The sequence below is a fragment of the Nycticebus coucang genome, chromosome 21 (genome assembly GCF_027406575.1).
Source record: "Nycticebus coucang isolate mNycCou1 chromosome 21, mNycCou1.pri, whole genome shotgun sequence".
Taxonomy (NCBI): domain Eukaryota; kingdom Metazoa; phylum Chordata; class Mammalia; order Primates; family Lorisidae; genus Nycticebus; species Nycticebus coucang.
Genome location: NC_069800.1, coordinates 57,132,379 through 57,152,493, shown reverse-complemented (window position 1 = coordinate 57,152,493; position 20,115 = coordinate 57,132,379). Strand labels below are relative to the sequence as shown.

The 20,115-nt window shown below is 48.2% G+C and overlaps 1 protein-coding gene and 1 pseudogene across 5 annotated transcripts in view; one reads left to right on the top strand and one right to left on the bottom strand.

Moving 5' to 3' along the window:
- NFATC2 (nuclear factor of activated T cells 2) overlaps positions 1-20,115 on the top strand; it is a 155,692-nt gene that overhangs the window by 47,840 nt on the left and 87,737 nt on the right. The gene's annotated exons all lie outside the window — the stretch shown is intronic.
- LOC128574374 (uncharacterized) lies at positions 12,138-12,243 on the bottom strand (annotated as a pseudogene).

Here is a 20,115-nt window from a genome sequence, read left to right as displayed (position 1 = left end):
GGAGGAAGGGCTGGTGGTGCACCTGTCTGGGTTACTCCCTCGCAGGCCGGAGGGTGGTGGTGAAGTCTCAGGCTTTCATTTCATAAAACAGATTATGGGATATTGACACCCATTCTGTTGGATTTCAGCTTTTGTTCCGTCTGCCACTCACTTCAAATTATGTCTAAGAAAGGGAAGAAAGAAGCCAGATGGGGTTTTCTCCTTTTCAGACGAAGCTGGAGTTGTGGCAGAGAGCAGCGCTCCTTCAGCTGTTGGCTGGGTGTGTTGGATTCTATTTGTCTAATAAAATTTAGTGCTTGATGAGGCCCCCTCTCCTCCACCCACCCTTCCACTTTTAAACAAGAGACGGGAGGCAGGTCTTGCTCATACTCATTTGTCTTGATCAGGGCTGCTGTGCTGGCTTGGACGGAAGGTTCAGTGAGACCTTCTGTAGAGGGGAAGGGAAGAGGAACGAGCTGGTAACAAGGTGGCTCTGGCTCTGGGAAAGGTCGTAGGAGGAGAGGTGTTCTGAGATCACTGGGGCTTGATTTGTCCATTTATTCAAATTGTTTACCCAGAACTGACTGAGCATGTGCCAGGCACTGGGACTATGGCAGTGAATGAGACAGATGAAGATCTCTGCCCCCATGGAGGTGACATCTTTGCAGGCCAGAGATGAACAATACAGCAAATAAGTGGGAAAACCAAGTAGTAAGCTTCCAGCAGACAGGGAGATGGGGGTAGAAGGCTAGGTGGGGAGCTGGAGCACTGGGCTGCGCCAGGGCGGTCTCAGCAGGGAGGGCGGTTCTGAGCCTTGAAGGGCCCTGAGCCCTCCACTCTGAGTAAGGCTAGAGCCGTAGGGCCAGGCCTGCCTCAGATTTCACTAGGAACCTTATGGCTGCCTGGCTGATGAGCATGGACTCTAGATGGAGGGGAAGGTGTGGGGAGAGTGCAGAAATTCAGGCTTGAAAAAGAGGATGGTGCCTGGACCAGGGCAGGGCGTGAGAAGGGGCTGGATTCAGAGTATGCTGTTAAAGTCGAGCCCACCAGACATTTTCAGATTGGCTGTATATAAGAGGGTGGTGGCCCATCTGTTAAGGCTGTGGTCTCGGGAAAAGACAAGGTCTCCAGGATGGAATGATCTTCCTGTCCCTGCTGAGATGACTTCTATTTTCAGAGGGAAGGCATCTCCAGAGGTGACTAGATCTAGCCTTCTTATTTGAAGATGAGGGTGGGGTGGGGTGTCCCAAAGGGTGTGCAGACTGGGTGTTCTGAGGCCAACTTCAGGAGGAGCTGTCCTCAGTACCCTCTTTTCATGTGTACCAATCTCAATGATGACACCAGTGATTCAATTAAAAAACTTGAAAATAAGCACAGTTAGAACCATGTACATCTGTGGAGCCAGTGTGGCCCCCCCGAGTGTGTGCTCAGCTGGAGCCTGGCATGGTCACAGATGGCTTTGTGGAAGAATCGGTTCCAGGGTGCTGGCCTGGGAGCAGGTGGGGAGGAGAGGCGTGCTAGGCAGGTGCAGGTGTGGTATGATCAGATGGTGCCGCCTGCATGTTGACACACCTCCCCACCTAACAGATGAGCAGTGCTTTCTGTGCACGAGAGAAGATAAATTGTCATGAAGGAGGCTCAAACATTGTCCCTAAATGCAGGGCAAAGAAAGCTTTTAGAACCTTGGAGAAACAATTATTCCCCAAAGAGAGACTAAGTCTGAAATGTGCAATATTTCTATCAACCAAGGGGACCATATAAAAGAAACTTCATTTGTCCAAGGTGTCGGGCAATGTGGTGTAATGGTGAGAGCTGTGCTTACCGTGTGCTTGCCTTAATGTGACCTATTTAATCTTTGCAGCGCTGCCTTGGAGTGCAAGCGATAGGATTACTGTCTTCCTTTTACAGATAGGGAAACTGGGACGCAGAGCAGTTAAGCAACTTGCCTTAAGGCAACCCCCCCAGCTTGTGCGTGGTGGCACTGGATTTGGGCACAGGCAGTCTGCAGCCAGCGCCCACGCCACTCACCACCCAGAGCTGTTCCTCCAAGTAGGCAGAGCAGGTTGTCTGTGCAAGGCAGCTCCAGTGTTTGGTGGCCTTGGGACTCCAGGTGACTTACTGGTTTGTAGTTTCTTCAATTATAAAATGACGAAGAAGCATCCTTCAATTGGTTTGTTTCACTTTTGTCAAGAGTAGTTAGGACGCTAGACAGAAATACCCAGGATGGTCTTTGGCATGGATAAAAAGACTTAATGCATTCTTGTTCCTTTATTGGGAAGAAAAGGCAATTGATATATGGATGTGGGATCTTTTGAGCTCTGCTAGCCTAAGATGAGATTCCTGGGCTTATTCCAGCTTTTTCTTTTTCTTTCTTTCTTTCTTTTTTTTTTTTGAGAGATGGGGTCTCACTCTGTTGCCCAGGCCAGAGTGCAGTGACATCATTATAGCTCACTTCAAACTCCTAGGCTTAAGCAATCCTCCTGCCTCAGCCTTCCAAAGTGCTAGGATTACAGGTGTGCACCACCATGGCCAGCCAGCTTTTTGTGATTGAGCTCGCCAAATCTGAGCCAAATCTATGATCAGGAGAGCACACTGAGGGCCGCTTGCTTACACATTGTTTGTTGCATGCATTATCTTTTATCCTGGCAACCGCACAGTGAGTTAGGGCTGCTGCTATTCCCATTTGACAGATGCTTGAAGAGTGAACGTCACTCACCTGGAGTCAAGCAGCCAGTCACCAATGGAGCTCTGACCTTGACTTTCTGAGTTCTTATCTTGCGGAAGCCCACCCCGGTGGGGTAGAGGGGTGGGAGTGAGGAGAAGACAGGACAGGCTTTAGAGAAGCACCTGGCTGGCCGTATGATTTGAGCACTGACCCACATTCATGCATTTGGGTCCTGCTCTCGTCTCCACCTTCTCTGCAGAGGGACCTCAGGCGAAGCCGGCTTTTCCTTGTGCTGTGGGAAAGGGAGCCTGTGCGTGAGGTGGGTTTTTAAGTGTCTCCGGAGGCCCCGGGCCATCTCACTTTGACCATTCTGCAGGTCAAGGCTGGCGTGCACAAGGAGCCCCTATGTCCCTAGCTGGCCCTGCCGCCCTTCTGGGTGCCCTGTGGGTCTAGCGGGTGTGGGGCCAAGATCTCTTTATCAAACATTCAGCATTTTCTAATTTGGTCCCATGAATGAGTCTCCAAACCGCCTCGGAAGGCGCCAGCTCCATTGACAACAAAGTCATTAACTGGACTGGGGTGGGTAGGAAGGCAGGGAGGCGATGGCCTCCCTTGGGGCCCTGTTCCCTCCGGATGCTGGGAGACAGCGTGGATGTGTATTCTGACTGTGGGGAGACTGGGCTGACTCTGACAATGGCCATTCGGTTTATTGAGCACTTACTATCCGACAAGGATGTCACATGGACTGGCCAGGCAGGCCTGCAGGCCCTGCTGTGTGCATGAGGAAACTGAGGCTCTGAGGCACAGAGTGACTGCCCAAGGGGACATCATCGTCAGGGACACACAGGCTTACCCTGACCCAGCTTTTCCTGTGTGCCAGCTTCAGGAGATACTGGCACTGTTATTAACCTCATTTACAGATGAAGAAACTGAGGCTTTAGGAAATCCAAGTGGCTTTTCCAAGGTCCCTCTGTTCTTTAGAGGGGATGATACTAATGCCTGCCTCATGGGGCCACTGCAAAGATTCAACTAGTTAACATGCCTGCCTTGTGGGGCCACTGCAAAGATTCAACTAGTTAACAGGGTAACAAGCTGAGAGCAGGGCCCTGTGCATGGTTTGCACTCAGGATATATTTCTTTTACTGTTTCTTTATTTACTTTTCCTTAGAACCCTCCTGTTAGGATAAAAAAAGGGAGGTTTGATTTCAAACCACGACCCCGAGCCAGGATGGGTGTGAGTTGGAAACTGATGGTGTGCGACGTGGCTGACATCTGTGCTCGTTATATATAGAGAATGTGCTCTGGACGTGACGGCTATTGTCCTCACATAACTGGGGACCTGGTGCGGTGACCATCTCAGACCTCCAGGCTGGGAAACTGAGCCTCGGGAGGTCAAAAGACTTGCTCTCTGGGGTATGATGGAGTGCAGTTTAAAAGCACGTCTGCTGGTCACCTTGGCTGAACCTTTTTTACCACACTGCATGGCCCTCAGGCCCACCACTCAGGGGTGGCTGATTCTGAATACTCTGACAGAGGTTTGAGAAGTTGTGTGTATATGCACACACATAGAAACATACATATATAAATGATACATGCTTCTCTATATAAACATACACATACTTGTGTATATATAAGATAGTTATATACATACACAGGATGCATGTTTATAAACACACATCTGTGCTCCCTGCAGTTTTATGAAATTATTTATTTTACTCTTTCTTGTTCTTTAATATGTACTCATGGTTTAAAAAATATAGGAAAATGTAAAAAAGACACTGGAAAGTACCCTTCATGGCATGGAATGAACTCCTGCTATTGCTTCGTGTATTTCTTTTGGGTCACTTCTTTTTATGTCTTCACACTTGAGCTCTCAGCACCCAGCTCTCCCATCTTTCCCCAGCTCAGTCTGTATCAGGTTGTTGTGATGATTTTGGAGGGGTGGATGGCAGTGACTGAGTCAAGTTAGACATTGTTTTAAGTGCTTTCCACGTATAAATGGATGTAATCCTCCCAGTATTTCTAGGCAGTTCTTAGAGACACAGAGAGGCTAAGTAACTTGTGTAAAGTCACACAGAAATTGGATGAACCAGGTACTGCACCTAGGTTGTCTAGCTCAAAAGCCAAAAAAAAAAAGATATAAAAGTCTCAAGTGACCCTTAGATAATTTTCCAGGGTGCTCCTAGGGACTCTTGTTGTTGCTTTTTTAAAAATCAGGAAATAAATCTAGTCTGGTGAAGCCTGAAGCTATACTTTTTCCTTGACAGGTTGCTTAGGCTCATGTCCTCCAGGTGTCATCTCTTGCTTACCTGGCTTCCTTCTCTCCCTGTGTTTGGCCACAGGAGCCAGAGGCCCTGCCCAGGTCCAGGCAGGACAATAGCAGGCTGGTGGAACAGGTGCACCCTCACTGTGGACCGCAGGCTTCTATGGATACTCTCAAGCATGGCCTGGTGTGAGGGCCTGAGCCAGGGAAGCTGGGGCTGGAAGCATGGGAAAGGAGAACCCAGGCAGGCCTGCGTGTGCTGCCCTTGGGCTCCAAGATGTCCACATCCTCCAGGGAGAGTAGCTGCCAAGTGCAGGCAATGGCCCATGTAGATGGTCCTGGTACCTGATCATCCTTGCCCCCCAGCCTGAGTTGTTCTCAGCACACTCATGCCATGACTCTGAGCAAAGATAATCTGACCTCTGGGGCCTCAGTTTCTCCAGCAGCAAATTGGAGAGAATGCTACTTTTAGGATTTCTATAGGAGGAAATGAGAATATATAAAATGCTATTTAGCGCCGTACTGAGTGCAAACTGTTCTGTTTTTTTTTTTTTTTATAGATTGATTTCAGGAGAGGAAATGCATTCACCTGTTGCAGAATTCGAAAGACGCAATCTGTGTATAGGGCAAGATCTGTCCTTATACCCAGCAGTTGCGTCCTTTATCTGGGGCCCCAGTGCCACCAGTTTCTTGGACATCCTTCCAGATACAGTTTGGGCTCATTCTTGGGCTTTTATTGATTGTCCTTGTTGCCACCGTTATCAGTGTTAGGATTTATGAAGTGCTTGGCAGACCACTCAATATGGTTTAAATTCCTGGAATATGATCAAGGCAGTTATTAACTATCGAACTTAGAAAGACATTGCAGTTTGATTTCTCCAAAGAGGAAATGATGCTGAACTGATTTTCTTGGCATCATTTATTTAACCAAACAGAAACTTAGGTTTCTGCTAAGTGAATTCCCCCCTTCCTATTGGACATTTGTTAAAAAATATAAAAGCTGTTCTAGTGAATACAATTTTTGGAACCTGCATCGGGTGGGTATTTATTGAACCTTAAGTTTTTCTGGCCCTGGACTTGGTGACATTAGAGGAACCATCAGCATTTACTTGCTTTGTCACTCATCTATCTCTCCCTCCTCTATCCACAGAAAAACGATAGATTAAATCTGAGCAATTGATAATGTCCATAAAAGAAAGGTGCCGTGTTTAAAATATAGCAATAAAGGGCTGGGTGTGGTGACTCACGCCTGTAACCCTAGCACTTTCGGAGGCCGAGGTGGGTGGATAGCTTGAGCTCAGGAGTTTGAGACAAGCCTGAGCCAGAGTGAGACCCTGTTTCTAAAAATAGCTGGGCATTGTGTTAGGCGCCTGTAATCCCAGCTACTTGGGAGGCTAAGGCAAGAGAATCACTTAATCCCAAGTGTTTGAGGTTGCTGTGAGCTAAGGCACCATGGTACTCTACCAAGGATGATAAAATGAGACTCTGCCTCAAAAAAAAAAAAAAATATATATATATGTATATAGCATTAAAAGTGTTGAGTTACGATTACAAGTGATTTTCTTCTTCTATTTGTTCAATAAATATCAATTGAGCTTCTACCGTATACCAGGCACTGTGCCGTGTGTTCCCTGCTCAATTTGGTCCTTGGATCTGTGGCACCAACATCCCCTGAGAGCTTGCAGTGTCTCAGGCCCCACTGCAACCTACAGATCCAGAATCTGCATTTTATAAGACCCCCATGTGATTTGTGTGCACATTAGAGTCTGAGACACACTATTCTAGGGTAGGAGTCTATTAAACTATTTGGCCCACCACTTGCTTTTCTAAATAAAGTTTTACTGGCACATACTTGCACTCATTTATTTATATATTATCTATGGCTGTTTTTGTTTTAGTACGGCAGAGGTAAATCCTTGTGACAGAGGCTTTATAGTCTGCAGCACCTAAAATCTTTACATTTTTGTCTTTTACTGACAAAAGCTTATTGACTAGAGAGGGAGATACAGCAGTGAACAGAACAGACAACCCCCCTGTTCTCCTGGAGCTGGCATCAGGTGGAGGGAAGCATAAACACATCTACAACTTGTCAAATGGTTAAAAAACAAAAACAATAAGAAGATAAGAAAAATAAGGTAGGAACAGGGGTTAGTAGATAACCAGAAGGTAATGAGGATACTCTTTAGAGAACTTCCTGAAGAAGTGACAAACAGAATTTTCCGTGTAGTGAGGGTGTAAGCTGTGTCAGTACCTTGGCAGAAAGTGCCAAAACCCAAGCTTGCTTGGTGTCCACCTTGGGCATCAGTTCAGAGGTAAGTAGCCTGGGGAACTCTTCTGCATGTCACCAGGTACAGTTGCACAGGCTGTGCACTGCACAAAGGCACAGTGTATCATGAGGGTGCCACTCACTTGGATATTTATTAAGACAGTATCTGACGCATACCTGCTAAAGATACAGAGGAAGGGATGTCTTTTGTTAACACGCACAAAAGTGCCGGACAAGCTAGCAGTGGCTCTGGTGGTACAGTTATCTAAGAGAGAGAGAGGAAAAAAAACTTTGTTTGAAGGGTTTTAGGTTAGGAACTTAGTCTCTCACTCTTTGTGCTGACTGCCCAACTCATTTGCATTACCTGCTTTGCCCCTTAAGGAGTTTGGGTTTTTTTGCTTGATAGCAAAAAAGGTGATTCTGGTAGGCAAAAGACATTGCTAGCCATGATTTTCCTTATTCTGGATGGGGGTTTTTGCTGCTTTCTCCTTCCCACCCTCTAACCAGCCAGACTGCCTGGGGGGTGGGGGTGGGGAGCATCACCAGCTTCCTCCTCTGCTGTGCCTCTCTGTGCAACCTCAGCCCACACACTTCTCTCTGAGCTGTGGGAGGCTCAGCACCAGAATGAGTGGGTTGCGCTCCATCAGCTCTCTCCCACCTCTCACCTTACTTGAGTCTGTGACTCAGAATAATAGGTATCACCCGAGTAGAGGTCTCTATGTTTAGTTTTGTTTACTTTGAGGTAGGAATTTTAGCTTCTCTTCAATGTGGCTTGCCTTAACTTGCAGCTCTAGGGTAGATTCATTTAGGGACTCAAAGCTGATTTTTTTTCCTTCTTTTTCTTCTTTTTTTTTTTTTTTTTGAGTTTGGAGATGATTGACCTTGAAGGAGACTTAGAAATGATCTACTTGAATGATCTGTATGTCTGATTCATATGTCATTTTACTGAGAGCTCCAGCTATCATTTTACTGAGGGCTCCAGCGATCATTTTACTGAGGGCTTCAGTTATCATTTTACTGAGGGAAGCCTATGTGCCAGCCCTCTTGGTAAGCTAAAATGGTCTCATTCAGTCTCATCAGTTTGCAAGTGACCAAAGAGAGACTTAGAAAATGATGTGAATTATAAAGATTGCACAGTGACTAAATTGACAAAGCCACACTCAGATCATTGAAAATGGGGGTTGGGAATGTATTATTTACTGGGTATGTACATTCTGTAAACACTGCCTTGCCCATCATAATGGCATTCTGTAATTCTGGTATAGGCATTCTGTAAACACTACCTTGCCCATCATAATGTTATGAATTCGGTCCTCTTAGAAATGAGGATACAGAGCCTCAAAGAAACATGACTGGCCTAAGAGAAGGCTTGTGCAGGTAGAAACCATTTCAGGTTTCTAATCTTTCTCCTTCTCGTCCACCTCTCTTTGCTTTGTGAACTTTCATGTGTATCCTCTTTACATGCTGACATCTGTTACAGGTCTGTTTATCTGTGCTCAGGTGCAGGGGGGTGGGTGGGTGCTGGTACCTTGGTGGCCATTGGCTCAACCATTTCTTACCTCCTCCCCTCTGCCACCTGAGGCCCAGCTGTCATCCTCCATTGTCTCCTAACTGGTCTCCAGTTTTTTCCCTCTCCTCCAGTCTATACCTTACACAGATACCAGAGGATCCATTCAAAATGTAACTCGGTCCACACGCCTCCCCTGCTCTGAACTGTGTCTCCCTTCACTCAGCACAGATAAACCCGGAGTCAGCTGGTCCCTCCCTGTCTCTCTCCTTCACTTACTCTACTCCCACCCCTCCAGGCCTCTGTACCATTCCTCAGATGGTCCCAGTAGGCTCCTGCCTCAGGGCCTTTGCATGTGCTATTCACAACTCCCAACTCCTTCCTGTACTTTATTTGGGTCTCAGCTCAATTATCACCTCCTTAAAGAAACTTCCTCAGATTCTTTTTATCAAAATAGATGCTCTTTCTCTGCCATCCTCTGTCCTTCTACTTGGATTATTATCATTTTTCCCCCCCGATAGCCTGGTGTGTTCTCTCTTCCCTCCTTACCATCTGTGTACCCATCCATTCATCATCCCTCCATCTTTTCTCTAGTCCCATCCCAAGCCCGGGGCCTGACGTAGAGTAGACGCTTAGTCATAGTCGGCATGAGCCATTGAAGGTGTGTCACTGCTGTTTCTTGGAGGTATCACTGGGCCCCCATTGGCCTTGGCCTCTGAGATGGACGATGCCCTGGGAATCCGGATGATGGACGTGCTGACACAGGCAGCTCTGCAGTGGCTTTCCTGTGCCAGAGGAAGCTGAGGAAGGAAGTGACAACGATTCAGAAGGACCCGTTCAGTTCACTAGGACGTGCCCAAGCTTCCTCTGCCCCTCGTGTCTGTGGCCAACATGACTTGGGCTCGCCTGAGGCGAACAGAAGTCGTGACTTGATGGAATAGGCACAAGTTAGTTTTATGATGATTAAGAAGAAGAAAAAAAACCCCTTATTTTTCACTTTCCTTTTTTAATCAAGAAGTATGCTGTGGGTGTTCCCTTGTGGTTTTTCAGTCAAAGAGAGTATTGTTTTTGAGCTCTGAGTTCCCCTTGGGGCTTTAGCTTTGCGTGTGTCTAACTTTAACTTTGAACTAATGCTTTTAAGGCTGTGCTGGGATTGGGGGTCCTGGGTCTATCTCTGAACAAGGCAGCAGGCTTGTTTATTGTGTCCAAAGCATGTCTCCCAGAGCTCACCCATCTTCTTCCTTTTCCAAGTCGCCCCCTCCCTGGCCATCCTCCCCATTCTCCCCAGCTGTCCTTCATCCCTCTGTGAGCAAAGGAGGGGCCAGATTTTCTGGGGAGATCTGCTGGGGTGGGTGACAGGAGCTGCAGAGGCTGGACTTGCTTGGTGTCCATCACAAGGCAAAGTGGGCAAGCCGGACTATCTATCCAAACGTGGGCTCCTGTGCTGGGATTGAACAAAGGTGGTTTAGGGGATGGGCCAGGGGTTGCAACCAAGTAATGTCGAGGAGAAAAAAATGCAGGAAAGTGTTGTACAAAAATGGGATCATGTTAGGTTCAGAGAGTGGCCCCAGAGCAACCCCGTGAGTGTGTCTCTAGAGCAAATCCGCTCTTGGACGTATTCTTGCTCTTTCTTGCACACTTGCGTGCCTTTGTTCTAACTCGCTTTTTCTTCTCACATTTAGTTTTTGGTGGATGTGTTATTTTTCTTCCCTGGAGCAAAAGGATTGCCCTTGGACCTGGTTGTTGAAGTTACAGGACAGGAGTGTTGCCAACCTTTCCTTGGGCAGATGCCGGCCTTGGAAAGTGCGTTAGTTGGACTTTGGGAAGCTGTGACTTGTTGGGGACCTGGGATGAGTCCTCACATGTGGCCAGCTCCCAAGCCCCTCTCAGGACCCGGGTGGGAGTGACATTTTATCATCTCTTGAATCCATCTGCAAAACCCAGCTGAGCTGTTGAGAACAGAGTGGATTCTAACCTGTGTTGGGGCCTTCTAGAAGGTCAGGTTGAGCACTGTCATTCATTCAGTCAACAAATATTTACCAGTGTCAGCTGTGCACCCTGGATAGAGGGAGAAATGAGATCAGTCCCTGTCTTCATGGAGCACTCAGTCTGCTGGGGGAGACACATCAGGGAATAAGGGAGGTTACAAGGGCCACAGTTGAACAAAGAGGTTCATGGCAGAGGCTTGAAGCCAGACACACTTGGTTCAAATCCTGGTTCTGTCATTTACTTGCTGTGTGACACTGGGCTAGTTACTTAACCTCTCTGTGCCTGTAAAATAGGGTAGTACTCAAAAAAGAAATGACCCTAAAGCATTAAGCAGCAGCCTGGCCTTGAATAAATGTTAGCCATTCTGATTTGTTACAGAGATAAGAGCCTTAGTAGACAGAGAAGGGCTATGTAATGGGGGGCAGGGGGTGGGAAGCAAGTTTCAACAAATCCTGGGTGGCTTCCTGGAGAAAGTGAGGTTTGAGTGTGAGGGATTTTGCAGGATGTGAGGAACAAATGGCTCAGGCTGCACGAACTTCCTGGTTACGTGCAGAGGCAAGAGAGTAGTGTGAGGGCTCAGGGCCTGAGTCTGTCCACAGATGGATTTGGACTTGTCAGGGCTTTAAACAATAGTTGACACTAGTGACCCACATTTATAATAAGGAGATTCTCATACAAAGTTGGGTTTCTAGCAATCAGAGGATTTGGTTACACTGAACCTGTGTCCTGTGTGGCAGGTATGGGCAGCTAGGTGGCGGCCCCGCTTTTGGACCAGGCCTGGGCTCCCCTCCATCCTCAACACCAACCAGGCCCAATTCACTCCTCACCTGGCTCATCTGGGCAGCTCATTGGTGTCCCCTGGGCTGGGGGATAAGACCTCCTTTGGGAAGTGCTTAGAAAAACGAACCCAGATCTTAACTGAGTTTACCGCCTGAATGTTCACACAGAGGCCTGTGTTCAATACAGAAAGACACGCCCAGCTGTGAGGCTGGCCTTCTCACGGCATCACCCGCCTTTGCAAAAGAATGGGGACATGTCCTGATCCGCAGATTTTCCACAGACACCAGAGAGAGAGAATTGAGGCCTGAATTAGATTCCTCTTTAGAGGACAGGCCAGTGTGGACCTGGCCAGTGCAGTTGCTGGGTGCTCTCTTGTGCCTGGGGAGCCTTTATTATTGGTTTCAAACACAGACGGAAACAGGATGAACTCCATGAATTTATAAGAGGGAGCAAGTCAGTTTTCTTTAGTCTCTCAAAGTCTATGCTTACTAATAAAATGAGTGCTCTGGAATCTATCTGCCTCCTACCAGTCAGCAGAGGAAATCCCGGTTAAGAACTGGATGAGACAGACCCCCAAGTAGGAGAGGGTTGACATGTATGGACTTAGACAGCCACAAGCTTCATCTTGGGTATTTAAGATGGAATTTGCCTACACCTCCCTACCCCTGCCTTTTTTTTTTTTTTTTCATACTGTTTCTTTCTAATGAATTGACCATTACATTTCCAAAGTTCTGAAATGGCCAACAGACCATAGAAAGATAATTCTTTAGGCTCTTGCTTCCTACCCCTGCCTTTTAAAGTATGGAGACACCGCATCCTCTTTGAGGTGGATCTGTGGTCACATTCAGTCCCCTTAAGAAAGGATGCTTTGGGTCCACTGGGATTCTGGCCCCATAGAATTGGGCCGGGTATTATTTGACCCATCTGGAGGTCATTGCTAATAGCACAATGCTTGTCCAGTGACTGGGTATCCATTTGGGGGCTGTGTTGGCCTCGTTTCTAAGTGTGGATGACTTGCAGGAGGTGGGCACGCCCATCTGCAGTCACGTTCAAGACAGTGTATGGCTGTCATCCCGGTACCAGTTTTTCTCAGTTAAAAAAGGGCTTCAGAGTTTTGAGCGCAGCATTGGGGTCCAGGCCTTGATAATCCTTAAGGAGTTAGAGTGAGCTCTTCCTTCCTGTGGCAGACTTTTCCCTTTGCGTCAAAAAGTTCCTCCTGGCAAACTAGCCTCTCAGCCTGTCTCTTCCATGTCACCTCTGCCTCACTGCGAGGTTCTTGGTTCTTCCTCCGTGGTAACCAAGTTCCAGCCCCCAACTTCACAGCTCCTTAGCCTCAGGGCTCAAGATGCAGCTGGATTGGATTCAGCTCTTTCACAGGGGAGCTTGTGACTCTGTGAACAAAAGATCTGAAAATAGCAGAGGAAAAGGGCCTTGGGGGCACTAAATAAAGCTGGGGGGGTGGAGCCACAAACTTCTCAAGGGTGAAGTATGTGTGTATCAGTAACAGAGAGCGAACACAGAGGAACATCTTAACATAGAAGAAATAAGAGCAGGTGTAGCAGAGAAGCCACCGGATGGGGAAGTCTCGGGACTTGCTTTTGATTTACAGTTGTACCCTGTCGAGCTGGGCGCCCCAGGCAGCTTACTTACCCTCTCTGAGCTTATATGGCTGGCACACAGCTTGGTATGGGAGAGGCAGAGGGCACCGGGGCCTTGTCTTTCCTCTGTGTCCATATTCCAGGGAAGGCTGACAAGCAAACCAATGGTGATATTGAGATGGCCTGGAGGAGCTTTGAAGTGGATGGTGACGGTGGGGGTGACTGCTGACGTGGGTACCGAGCGCTCACTGTGTGTTAGGCACTGTTCTGAGCACTGTTTGTATATTCTGTCATCTGATCCTCACCTCAGCTCATGAGGTGGGCATCTATTACCTGTTAGTCCTCTTGTACACACGGGCACCTGGAGTTGTCGCTGGAGTCTCATAGCACTGATGAGTCTGGGATCTGGGACGGGAGAAAGTGGACGGTCCCGGGCACCAGGTTCTGGGCTGGCTGTTTTCTTGTGTCTTGTGCGCATAGCAGGGGCAGCGTCTACTTGGGACCTGGTGCTGAAGTCACACAGATGAGAGAATCGTGCGTGGACTCTGTTGCCCTCCCTCCCATGACCCTGTCCCCCCTCTCCCAGCGTAACCCTACTCCTCAGGGAATTGGTCCCATCTTTCCGCACTGTGGCATCGGCCAGGTTGCCGCTGCCCTGACGGACTTTCAGGTGGAGGTGCTGGCTGCGCCCAGGGCCCCGGTGAATGAGACCCCTTCTTGGGGAGGAGAGATGCCCAAGTAATGAGAGGTATGCTCAGCCAAGAGGACAGCAGACTCACCATGTCCACTCAGATGTGACCCCATGCCACCTGCCATTACTCCAGGCCCACAGCAGCTGCAGGAGACAATAGTAAGAACAGCAGCAGTGAAGGCGAAGGAAAAGGCCATGAGCACTTGCTGTGTGGTGGCACTGGCTGTGGGAGCTGATGAACACACATCAACTCAGTTCATTCCTGTAACTCGGAAATAACTGGGCGCTCTTTTCCCTTCTATACATGTGCAAAAGCACTTTTGGAGCGTCCAGGTGACCTGCCGAAGGTCAACAGCCAGCGAGCCCAGCAGTTAGGATTTGACCGTCATTGACCAATTCTCAAGCCCCCAGAGGGTTCTGCTTCTTTGGAATCTCCTTTTCTGGTTTCCTGATGGTGAACCCAGGACCCACATGGTTTGGGTGGCTTTGCAAATGGCACATGGTTAACCAGAGCCCCGGCTGGGAGGCGCATTATCACTCTCTCCTGGAGATTCCAGCTCCAACGCTGGTGCTCCCGCTCTGTGGGCACGCGGAGACATCGCTCACCAGGGGACACAGGCAACATGAAAGGAACACGCTCGGCCTTGACAGGGTCCAGCCCCGGCGCTCACTTGGAGGCAGTTGAAAGGAAAGCGCCCGATAAGGACACACTTTATCACGCCTCTGACAGGCTGTGCTTCCTCCCTCATGTGCGTGAGCCTTAAACCTCTTCCAAGTTGCCTGGCACGGAGCCTCTGCCGCCCCCTGCTCCCCGCAGGGCTCTGGCGGGGGCAGCCCATTCGCTAGCAGAGGGAGGCGGCCTGGGCGGTGGGTACCAGCCCTTTGAAACCACCCAGAGGGCCCCACACAGCCCCTTATCTTGGCCCCTTCGTGTTTTCAGCCGGAAAAGGGAAGCGCAGAGAGGAAAGGCTTTCTCCTGCGGCTTTTGTGTTTGGTTCACATTCACTGCGGCCGGGCGGGGTTTTGTTGTTTGTTTTCCCACTTTTCAGCGAAAGGATGATGGATGACTCTTGGCGTGGCGGGCGCCTGGTCCTGGGGGGGTGGCGCGCCAGGCCACACCATCCTCACGCACGCTCACACCCCTGGGCTGTGCACAGTCCGCTCTGCGTCTCTTCTAGAAGCTGGGGCTGTGGTGCCAGGGTACAGAGGGCTGGGAATTCACTCACGCAGGGGCCCTGGCAGCCCGGGGCCTCGTCTAGACAGGAAGGTGTGTGATTGGATTTAAAGATGAGGCTCTTGCTCCTGCTGGGGCAGGAAGGCGCCCAGAGCACTGGGGCTGAGGGGATCAGGGTTGGGGGGGTGCTCGATTCTGGGGTATATGGGGGATGTGGCTGGCTCTGGGCCTGAGGGGCGAACAGAGATGTTGGTGGCACTGCTGGGGAGAAGGGGTGCATGGGGCAGAGTGGACGGGAGCCAGATCATAGCAAGATCCTTCTGCCCTTTCACAGGGAGCAGGGCTAGGACAGGGTGTGTGTGTATGTACATGGGTGTGAGAGACAAAGAGACGTGTTTTCAACTGGTAACTATGCAAGTCAGGGAGTGGGGGAAGAGAGTGAGAGATGAGCAGACTGATACCCGAGGACACAGCATGCACATAGGTGTGCGCAGGGACCCATGTGTGCCAGGGGCGTCCCTAAGCCGGTTTGTGCTGGCTCATGAGAGCCGATTGTTAAATTTCAGGACTTCTGTTGCATTTTACTGTGATCTGTGCTCCTGAGATTGTTGACATTCCTTGTATCCGTTTGGTGAAAATGTGATGCAATGACACCTTCATACATCTCATCCCTACTCCGTGTGCAGCGACATCACCTTGGCAGCTGGAAACCAGCTATTGTGGGAGGATTCACACCACGGAAATGGGCGGCAAACACCATCAACCAGGCTTTTCTCCTTGGGGAACTGGTTGCTAAACATCTACAGGCCCATAGTGTATAACCTTTGGTTGCACATGCACACACATAGAGCAAGGAAGATAGATGGTCGGCAGAGCTACCTGAACAAACGCTACGTTTAGCTTCCAGAAAATGCACCATATTTTTATACATTGGTTGCTTTTCTTTTTCTACTCCCCTCTCTGAACACAGGACCATTCTCCTAGCACATGGGCAGGGCAGTCGTACTTTTTCTTCTCCCCGTGATGACCTTTAGCAGACCTTTGCAAATCCTTTTGGAAAGGTGTCTGGGCACTGACTCCTTTTCTTAACCAGTGTGTTAATGATCTGCTGCCTTTGGGACTCCCCCCGCTACAGGTCTCCCCAGCCTGGTTTCTACTCCTGTCTGGCACCTGTTCTGATGTACTTGGTACAGCAGTCCCGTGTTCTCCAAACTGGTTCCCCGGGGTGGGGGCCTTCTCAGTTAATTTTGCGCTATTTTGCGTGTTTAGCTTGTGTAATTGTGTTGACAGCACCTTCGTTGTGTATTTATGTGCACCTTTGATTTCCAACGGGTGACCCTGGTTTCCTGTTTATGGTAGTGACATAGAATTGCTCTTAAACTAAATTTCTGTGAATAAAGATATGAATTAGACTGTAAAGAGAAAAATGGAGTGACTAGCAGTCTAATGAGGAATGTGTCTGGAGAATGACCGAGGCTTGGGAACAGTGCTATGGCCATTTGTGGCTGTGGTTTCTTCCCCCTTTGGACACAACAGGAACAGAATATCATGTAATTGTCAACAGAATGGGCCATGGAATCTGATCTACTGGCTTAGAATCCTGGCTTCCCTCTTTCTTACTGCGTGACCTTGAGCAAATGGCCTCTCTGTGCCTCACGTCCCTCTTGGATAAAATTGTAGTGCATCTCTCATCAATCTGGGAGGGAGACCGAGAGATGTCAGTCAGCGCTGAGAGCAATGCCTGATGTTTAGGAAGCTCTCCATGCATTATTAGATGGTGGTGTTATAATATTTTGATGAATTATAGCATCTCCTATTATACACACTTCCTCCTAGTGTGGCTCTTTTTGTGAATAGGTGGTGCTCAACAAATATTTGTTGACTTGAATTTTAAATTTTTAGATGCTGCCAGGCCTGGCACCTTTCAATCAGGAAAAAGCAATTCGGAAACCAGACAGAAAGTAAGCAGCGATTTTATTTCTAGTGAGCACTGTCGTCATTCCCGTGCATCTCAGACAGTCGTCTTTTCCCCCACTTCTCCTCCCCTTTTGGAAATACCTTTCTAGACACTCACTCAGATTGTGAGTAAGAAGGTGAGAAGACTCCCAGACGGACTTGGGGGTCATTCCTGGGATGTTCTAAGCAGAGAACCAGCTTTTTAGAGAAGTCATTTTTTTTTTCATGAAGCCTTTTATAAATTCAGCAGATGTGTGTATGGATACATCTGCTATCTATACCTTGAGTTTGTTTAAAGACTCACCTAAGCATGGCCGTATTATCTCATTGCAGTGCAGTTGAGTAGAACATGAAGGCATTGAGGACTTGATATTATGGTGATGGGATGATGGGTCTTTCAATTAGATCTAGGTTGCATCTAACAGAAAGTTCCAAATACCAGTTGCTCATCACCCAAGAATTTATTCTCTTATGTAGAAAGTCTAGAGGTCTAGAGCTGGGTAGTCCAAAGTGCTATGAAATCATCAGGAATCCAGGTTCCATCTCTCCTTCTAGTTCATTTGAGGTCACCTCATGGTCCAAAATGATTGCTGGAGCTGCAGCCATCACATCCACATTCCAAGTAGTGGAATTCCAAGGAGGAAAGAAGACAGGGCCAAAGGGGCCTACTCGCCAGCTTGTTGAGCCCCTGTTCAGGAACCATTCTGCAAGTTCTTGGCACACCTCTGCTTATATCTCACTGGGCAAACCTGGGAATGTTATACTTATCTGCAGGGAGGCTAAGAGGTACAAACTCTTACCTGGGCTCGTTGCCATCCAAGGTAATTGGGATCCTGCTACGAAGGAAGAGAGACTGGCTAATGAGTAAGAGTAAGTGGTCTTTGTCACAACAAATAACCTTAAAAACAATATCATAAGGCTGTTTTTAGAGTGAAATTTTAAAGTTTTGAGAGCTTCAGTCTTTTGCTTATCTGATTTTCTGTAGGCTATGGTCTAGAGAGAGGTGACTATTAAACTCATGGTCATGACAGGGCTTTAAGAGAAGCTTGTGGAGGTGGTGTGACAGGGCAGGTCTTCTGAGATGGATGGTCCCCGGGACCTTTGAGAGTCTCTTTTGTGAGACTGTATCCAAAAATCAGAGCTCCAGCCTTCCCTGTAGAGCCTGACTGTCTTTTTCAGCACTGAGTTTCTGCTGTCCAAACTCTAAGTAGCACATCATAGGCACTTTATCTACAGTTAGTCAAAGAAGAAGTGAATCTGAGCCTTGGTCACCTATAAAGGCTGAGAGGATGGGCTAGCATTATAAGCTCATGCTTATAATCCTAGCACTCTGGAGGCTGAGGCTGGTGGATTGCCTGAGTTCAGGAGTTTGAGACCAGCTTGAGCAAGAGTGAGACCCCATCTCTAATAAACAGCTGGGTGTTGTGGTGGGAGCTTGTAGTCCCAGCTACTTGGAAGGCTGAGGCAAGAGAATTGCTTTCAGCCCAAGAGTTTGAGGTTGTTATGAGCTGTGACGCCATGGCACTCTACCAAGGGTGGCAAAGTGAGATTCTGTCTCAAAAAAAAAAAAAAGAAAAAGAAAAACGCTGACTGAGCACCCTTGTCCTGTGGTCTTTATAGATATGGTGCGTTCTCAGTCCAGAAGTGGTAGGTGCCAGAGGCCTTTAAAAGTCAATGCTCAAAGTGCTGGCCAAGGCATGGCTGTTTTTCCTTATTTAATGAGCTTTCTAAAAAATTATAATAAATGTATTACATGCTCATTGTAGAATATTTAGAAAATAAAAACCACTCATTATTTTGGACCCCAGCATGTTCATTCCAATGAGGGTACAGATGTGGAGCAGGTTAAACCATAAACAAGGTTATTGTAGATTGTGATGGAGCATTTTGAAAGGATACGATGGATGAATATGAGAGAATGCCTGGGGAGGTGGCTTATTTTACACTGGGGTACAGAGGAGGATCCTTTCTAGGGATGAGTTTATTTAAGCCCCTATTTGAATAATGATAAAGAACCAGGCAGGTGAGAATTAAGGAAAGATCATCCCGCTGGAGTTGCAAGTGCAAAGGCCCTGAGGCAGGGGGAGTGTGGCCACTGGAGAGGTAACAAGTATATTTTTGTGTCTGCCAGCAGTGGACAAGGGAGGGATGGTAGAACTCAAAGCTGGAGAGAGAAGAAAGAATCAGATGATGCAGGACTTCGCAGGGTGTGGAATTTGGATTTAATTCTTTGTGTAACGGGAAGTCATGGGTGGATTTTAAGTAGGGAAGTGATACGAACTTATTTGCTTTCGAAAGACCTAAGGAAATTCTCTTTAGGATGGAGACAAGAGCAGAGGTGGAAATGAGTGGGTGGATGGAGTGGTCCATCCAGGCGAGAGACAGAAGCGCTGGGACCCAGAGAGGTGGAAGGAATGGTGAAAAACAGAAGGATAGGGGGTGTTCTTTGAAGGAGCAACTGGCACCATGTTGTGTTGGACAGGGATAGTGTTTCGACACAGACATTCTGAAGAAAAAGCCCCCTCCCTGCAAATGTTAGCTTAATTTAATAGTGGTCTCCAAGGGGATGATTTTGTGCCTTGGGAGACATTTTTTGCGTCACATCCAGGGAGAAGGTGGTTATAGGCCCATCGTGGGTAGACATCCTACTTCAGCCCCCACAATAATGGCTACTTGACCCTCTGATCAATAGTCAGCTGTGGTCAGTAATACTGAGATTGGGAGATCCCGAATTACTCGTTTTTGTCCCCATATCTTAAATCATGGGATAATGATCATCCGCAATGCTACCACCCATCCAGAGGGGTACCCGATTCTTCACCGAAGGGGTGTGTATTAATTATTCTGAAGAACAGCTTTCAGCTGAACGTCCCTTTCCTGAGGCTGAACATCCCTTCCCAGAGAGGCGCTTGGGGATGAATGAGTAAACAAAGGAGTGAATGAACTTGGAAGTGGCCTTGATGACGAGGTGAGTCAGCCTGGATCGGCCCACAGGCTTCCATCATGTTTGTGGAAGCCAGGCCCCACGCCGCACACAAGAACGGGCTCCTTGTTCCTGAATGATGCGTTTGTTGATCTGCCAGAGAGCCCCGCCTCTCCCCAGGTCACCGCCAGAGCCCGTCTCAGCAGCCGTCTGGTCTGGCTGCGCTCAGAGTAGCAGAGTTATGCAGAGAGAGAGCCCTCCAAAAACCCACCCTTTGAAACGAAAGAAACTGGATCTTAAAATCCCAAAATAGAGTACGGAAAG